The following is a 7,630-nucleotide window of genomic DNA, read 5'->3' as shown; positions in this document are numbered from 1 at the left end:
ATAATGACAGAATGTTCAATTTTGGATGAACTGTCCCTTTAAGAACTGTTTATCATATAAAAAGATTGAAGACTGATCAATCTAAGAACATATATCCCAGAAAGTCAATTCCTGTTCAAAGCAAAGAGGCAGAAATTTCGAAAGGATGACTCATTCTTATTGATATTGAGGTCTCAGCCCTTGTGACACTGCCACCATCAAACTCTCATAAGGAGTGATAAATCATCTGTCACATGTAGGAAGCATTAAGAGACTTTTAGAGGAAGCACACAATTGAAACCGCTTTATCTCTCTCTCCTTTTTCTCCTTGAACAGAAATGAATTCTACAGTTCTGCTCACTCAGGTACATCACCCCAGTCCAATGTGATGCTCTTTTGGCCAGACTTCCATCTCTGCTGCCAAACTGTGAGTCTCTAAGGATACCTGACTAGAGCCGGCTAGACGGAGGTATTCTGAGCTAATCTGTGTGTCTTTGGCAGATAGAGTGTGTGTGTGTGTGTGTGTGAGTGAGCACTATATTTAGTGCTAAGACATAGTTTTAGTGTGTCTACACGCTTGAGATGCTTATTTTTTGCTACTTTTATTGATAGCTGTTGAAGAGAAGGACAGAAAATGTTGGGTATAAGGTGGAGAAAACCAGAATCGAACATGCATTTAAGCAACAATTTAAGCACCACAGCTCATTGTCTCAGAGGCAGTGTGTCAAAAACAAACCAGTTTTGGGGCAAAAAGGGCCACTGAAACTAGGGTTCAGCACACACACATACATGTATAGATACTGTAGGTAAAAAAGGCTGTTCTGGATCAGCTCAGCTTATAATTTAAAGGGATAGTTAATAGGTAATTTTTTACACTGGTTGAACGATGTGCACTACCCATTAGACTTTGAAATGATATTTTAAATGAACATTTCCCAGAACTCCTCTTCCTCTGTGCTGTCTGAAGTGTATAAACACGGGGAAACGGAGCAGCTTGAGTAGACTGCAGGGGTACGACATGGTGCCATGTTAAGTGCAGATGAATGGACCTTTTTGTCCTGTGGTATTGAGCAGCTCAATAAAGACGTCTCGGATTTATCAATGAAATGTGAGTTGGAGAGCAGAGTAGCTTCTACTCAGAGCATCTCATGTAATTACATCACAGCAGTTTGTCTCTCATACACTATAGCCTCCAATAAACAAGCTTGTTTGGAAAGAGTTTGGATTAAGTTAGCTGAAGTTTTAGCACCAACAGTGTGGTAACAGCACCCGTTACTAGATTGCTGTGATCATCCATGGTGAATCGATCTAGATCCTGTTGCTCTCAGGATATGAGTTTTTCAACTCTGTGATTGCTTCTGTTGAATGGGATTGAGTGCAAAAATTTATCTCGCAAAATAACCATGAACCAACAATCGCTCTGTGATTGCACACCTAACCTATTTCATGCTTTTTAATTGTGAAAGTTTATAAATTAATACCATTCAAAAGTTTGGTGTCTGAAAGTTTTTTGAAAGGTGTCTCTCAAAGGGGCCCTTGATTATGATTTCAGTTTTTTAACTTTAGTTAGTGTGTAATGTTGCTGTTTGAGTATAAACAACATTTGCAAAGTTACGACACTCAAAGTTTAGAGAGTTCAGATAAGTTCAGATATAGAGTTCAGATAAGTTCAGATATTTTCTTTTACAGAAATCACTTTTTAAGGACTACAACAAATGGCTGGTACACTCAAAAAAATAACTTGTTGGTCTAACTTAATTCAATTATGACACCTATTTCCACACAGTTGAACTGATTTATTTGAACTTAAGCTAGGTTAATTGTACTAATGAGTGAAATTCATCCTAATTGAATGAGATCACACCAGTTTCATTTGACGTATTCTGTGTATGTTTCCTGAACATAATTCATTCTTGTTGATCCAACCAGTGCTTTTTTTTTTTTTTTTTTTTTGTTACCATCATGGTGAAGATGTGCGCTTGTGCTTAGGTTTTGAGTAGCTGTTGTACACAGACATACATGTTTCATTACCATTGAGAGGGGAAATGCTGATGACCATATGTAGACTGTGTAAAATTTGTGCTAGCCCTCCAAGTAATTTATTTATATTTCTATAAAAACTAAACTAAAATAACACTTATTCATATGCTAAGTAAAATTTATAGCATGCAAGTAATGATCAGATAAAGAACTTCTCATTACTGGCTTGAGCACAGTTAATGCTCGTTGAGAACAATATAAATTTGTTTTATGTAGCCACCTAGAGCCTAACCACAAGGTCTACACTTCAGCATAATGGTAACCTCAAAAAATCGACATAACATAAACTCTTTTAAATGTCAAATATAACTGAACTTCAAACTTTAAAAGGTATTTCCCTTTACTAAAAAACACATTAAACAGCACTTAAGTTCAACATTTACTGTCCCAATCTTTCCCTATGCAAAGCATGCTGGGAACTAGAAATCCACTGCCCAGGTTCAATCAATGCAACATAAATGATTCATGTAGTCCCAACACAAATGGTTTAGGTTGACCTAACATTTTGCAAATTTAATTTCATTTAACATAATACAATTGAGTGCGAATGCCAATTAAGTAAAAAACTAAAGATTTGTGTTGGTTCAGCTTATTTTATTTAAATAAACTGAACAAGCAGCTAGAATCATTTTTTTGAGTGTAGGGACTAGCTTCTTCCCCGGTTGGTGACATCACAAACCCTAAAATTAAAACAAAGGGAGCAAGGCCATGTTGGGCTGCTTTAGAGAAGAGGAAGAGTTGTTGTAGTTGAGTGTTGTTACCATGCTGTCATTTTACACCGGACTGCTTCACAAACAAGGGTCAATTCAATGCTGGATTTGCACAAAAGATTAACATGACGGCACATGCTAGACGATGATTTGAATCAACTCCACAGCAACTACATAAATTTATCGACTAACCATTCAGAAAAGTCCAGCTGCATTCAGCTGAGTCTCTCCATCAGTGTCTGACTCTGGTTTGAACAATGTAAGGCTGAACACCGTTACTGACAATCGTCATTTTGGCTGCGTGAGATTCTCCTGCTTTGTTGTTGTTGAGCAACCTAACGCGCGAGTTCTTTCCACTTCTGGAAAGGCATTTATTTGCATTTAAAGGGACACACAGAAATGGCGTGTTTTTTGCTCACACCCAAATAAGGGGCAAATTAGACAAGCTATAATAAATTATCTGTGGGGTAATTTGAGCTGAAACTTCACAGACACATTCTGAGGACACCACAGGCATCTTTTATATAGGTCCCCTTTAAACTCACCAAGGCTGCATTTATGTGATCAAAAATATAGTAAAAACACAAATATTGTGTAATAATATTACAATTTAAAATAACAGTTTTATTTTCATAATAGAATGTCATTTATTCCTGTGATGGCAAAGCTGAATTTTCAGCATCATTACTCCAGTCTTCAGTGTCACATGATCCATCAGAAAACATATGCTGCTCCAGATTTAAAAAAATGTTTTCAGGTGATAAAACAATTTAATCAAATATGTCTATACATGATATTAGGGTCAGGGGTTAGTATATTACAATGGTATACATAAAAAAAAAAAAAAAAATATATATATATATATATATATATATATATATATATATATATATATATATATATATATATATATATATATATATATATATATATTACCAAGGAACATTATTGTTCATGTCTAAAAAGGGACAGTATTACTATGATACATGTCAAAAATAAAAGAAGTGACAAAAGAAAACATCACACTATCATGGTCCTTTTTGTAAGTATTCCAGGAATTTGATATATATTTTCCTTTCAGTCTTAATTTTGATATAATTGGCACTACAACTTGTGTCACAGTCATTTCTCGAAAATGTCATGTTTTCAAGCTTAATTACCCGTGTCGGCTTGACACAAGCTGTTTATGGATGCGGTTGTAGCTTTCTGTGAATAAATATCTCAGCCACATCTATGCACTGATAAACCCCCGAGACATGGAGCGAATGTAGAGTTTGCTCCACAGGCTTCATGTCCCCTCATGCACGTGTGTTACGTGTTGGGCATCAGAAGTCCGGCTATGTTGTGTTGTGCATTGCCCTAAACCCACAACTCAGGGCGGAACGGCCATTAGCAGCTGCCTGTCAGCGAGCTTCAGCCACCGCTGGATGGTTGCTTGGCAACTGAGACCTTACATGTCCAATCAGCATGTAACAGGAGTTTATTCTGCATAAAGCAGGTCAAGAATCATCCCTTAATTCCACTCACATGTCCTTTCTCTTCATTGCAAGGGAGACTTGAATACCTCAAGGACACCTCATATGTTTGTTGGAACAATATTCAATCTTTACTCTGAACATTTTTATTTATATTCGAAAATTATATGACTACAACATTTTTAAATTATTAAAAAATAAATTAAAAAAAAGAAAGAAAAAAAGAAAATGTGAGTGATGCTTGCCTGTTGCTTAAACTCATCAATGTGATATATAATGTAGGGCTGCCACCAACCAAAAATGTTCATAGTCGACTGGTAGTCGTTTATTTAAGCTATTAGTTGAGTAGCCACGCGTTTACATCTCCACAGTATAGTGGATACGCCTACGGAGAGAAATGCACGTTAAGTTAAACACGTCATGCACTAAGCATGGTAATAAGTCCACACTCAAACACTTGTATATATGTGCCTAATAAAAGCAAACATTTATCTAGGTTAACATTAGAGCGAGGGGCCATGTAAAGTGACTAACATTAGGCTACTACTTATATGTTCCAAAGGCCATGTTTGAGGTTGATGAACGATTTGCCTGAGACTTTGCACATCATCTTTTTTGTGGTCCTTTACCATCTCGTAATGATCTCATACTTTGGATTTCCTGCCAAACATAATTACCACATAGACCAGCTGTGTTATCAACCTGTCCATGACTAATAACAATTTGGTTGATCAAGCCTCTTCTCATCAATGCGTGGTCGACTAGGGCAGGGGTAGGCACGTTTGGTCCTAGAGAGCCGCTGTCCTGCAGAGTTTGGCTCCAACCCTGAAAAAAACATTCACCTGCCTTAGTAATCCTGAAGACATTGATTAGCTTGTTCAGGTGTGTTTGATTAGGATTGGAGCAAAACTCTGCAGGACAGCGGCTCTCTAGGACCAAACCTACCACTATAGGGAAGTCCTATTATAATGTTTGCCAGTGTGTAGATATGTAGTTTCTGAGCTGTTTTTAACACCTACCAACCTGTCAACCAATCAACCAACCTGTCAACCAACCTGGGGTGCGTTTCCCAAAAGCATTGTTAGCCAATTAACATCGCAAGTTCCGTCATTACTTACATAGTTCAACGATTTGGTGTTTCCCGAAACCATAGTTCAAACGAACATTCTTAAACTGCATTGCAAACTTGTGTGGTTGGAACGACAGCTCTCAAGCTGTGGTTAGAAGCATAGTTTCTTGTTTTTTGACATGTGGACTTAATAAATCGTTATCTTGAGCAAAATAAGCAAGCTGACATTAAGTACAATGTATATATTTTATTTTGAATATATACAAATGTCATTTATATATTTTAGTTTGTCAAGAGATTTAAAGCACCGTTTTTGAAGAGTGCGCATGTGCGTACATGCTCTGGTACGTCAGAACAAGCATTTGATTCAATCTGGAAATAAAGCAAAATAACTGAGGAAAATGAAAATTAGTCCTCTAATGCCATGTCTGTAATTTATAGCAGAAAGGTGAATGATGTCACGCAGGTGGTGGAGTAATAACTTCTTTACATGAATCCGTTTGAGATTGAATTAATGCTAGAATTTCTGCTACAAAATACAGACATGGCATTAGAGGACTAATTCTCATTTTTATCAGTTATTTTGCTTTATTTCCAGATTAAAACAAATGCTTGTTCTTATGCTGCGTTCACGCCACCTTGTATTTACTGGAATCTTGAAATGACAACACGTGACGTTATATTCGGAGCTGTTCACGTCCTTTTGGTCCTTGGACTGGGAATTATGCATTTCCATGGCACCACTATCAAAGCCTAAATGAATCTACAGCAGTTAGGTAGTACAGCACGGCCACGTGGTACACGTGGGAGCTTTCAGAAAACTCCCAGCTTACAAGCTATAACTACGATCTCTACGAGGACGTGAACACTTTTTACAAGCTAGAATCTCGTAACTACAGGAATTACGAGGCCACGTGAATGCACCTTTATGTACTAGAGCACGTATGCACATGCACACTCTTTAAAAACAGTGCTTTAAATCTCTTGACAAACTAAAATATATAAATGACATATTAAGATATACATTGTACTTAATGTCAGCTTGCTTATTTTCAACTCATCTCAACCAACCAACCTGTCAACCAACCAACCATCCAACCAAACTGTCAACCAACCAACCAAACTGTCAACCAACCAACCAAACTGTCAACCAACCAACCAAACTGTCAACCAACCAACCAAACTGTCAACCAACCAACCAACCAACCAACCAAGCAAGCAAGCAAGCAACCAAGCAACCAACCAACCAACCAGTCAACCAACCAACCAACCAACCAACCAACCAACCTGTCAACCAACCAACCAACCAACCAACCAACCAACCAACCAACCAACCAACCAACCAACCAACCAACCTGTCAACCAACCAACCAACCAACCTGTCAACCAACCAACCAACCTGTCAACCAACCAGCCAACCTGTCAACCAACCAACCAGCCAACCTGTCAACCTGTCAACCTGTCAACCAACCAACCTGTCAACCAACCAACCTGTCAACCAACCAACCAACCAACCAACCAACCAACCAACCAACCAACCAACCAACCAACCAACCAACCAACCAACCTGTCAACCAACCAACCAACCAACCTGTCAACCAACCAACCAACCAACCAACCAACCAACCAACCAACCAACCAACCAACCAACCTGTCAACCAACCAACCAACCAACCTGTCAACCAACCAACCAACCTGTCAACCAACCAACCAACCAACCAACCAACCAACCAACCTGTCAACCAACCAACCAACCAACCTGTCAACCAACCAACCAACCAGCCAACCAACCAACCAACCAACCAACCAACCAACCAACCAACCAACCAACCAACCAACCAACCAACCAACCTGTCAACCAACCAACCAACCTGTCAACCAACCAGCCAACCTGTCAACCAACCAACCAGCCAACCTGTCAACCTGTCAACCAACCAACCAACCTGTCAACCAACCAACCAACCAACCAACCAACCAACCAACCAACCAACCAACCAACCAACCAACCAACCAACCAACCAAAAAAACCAACCAACCTGTCAACCAACCAACCTGTCAACCAACCAACCTGTCAACCAACCAACCAACCTGTCAACCAACCAACCAACCAACCAACCAACCAACCAACCAACCAACCTGTCAACCAACCAACCAACCAACCTGTCAACCAACCAACCTGTCAACCAACCAGCCAACCTGTCAACCAACCAACCAGCCAACCTGTCAACCTGTCAACCAACCAACCAACCTGTCAACCAACCAACCAACCAACCTGCCAACCAACCAACCAACCAACCAACCAACCAACCAACCAACCAACCTGTCAACCAACCAACCAACCAACCAGTCAACCAACC

At 39.2% G+C, this 7,630-nt stretch overlaps 1 protein-coding gene across 1 annotated transcript in view; it reads left to right on the top strand.

Moving 5' to 3' along the window:
• Window positions 1-335: 335 nt before the first annotated feature.
• ppfia2 (PTPRF interacting protein alpha 2) overlaps window positions 336-7,630 on the top strand; it is a 231,260-nt gene continuing 223,965 nt past the window's right edge. Inside the window, exon 1 of the mRNA XM_067392208.1 lies at window positions 336-448. The gene's annotated coding sequence lies outside the window, so the exon portion shown is untranslated. The remainder of the gene's footprint in view (window positions 449-7,630) is intronic.

The sequence above is a fragment of the Chanodichthys erythropterus genome, chromosome 8, assembly GCF_024489055.1.
Source record: "Chanodichthys erythropterus isolate Z2021 chromosome 8, ASM2448905v1, whole genome shotgun sequence".
Classification (NCBI taxonomy): Eukaryota; Metazoa; Chordata; class Actinopteri; order Cypriniformes; family Xenocyprididae; genus Chanodichthys; species Chanodichthys erythropterus.
This window is presented reverse-complemented; position numbering and strand designations above follow the sequence as displayed.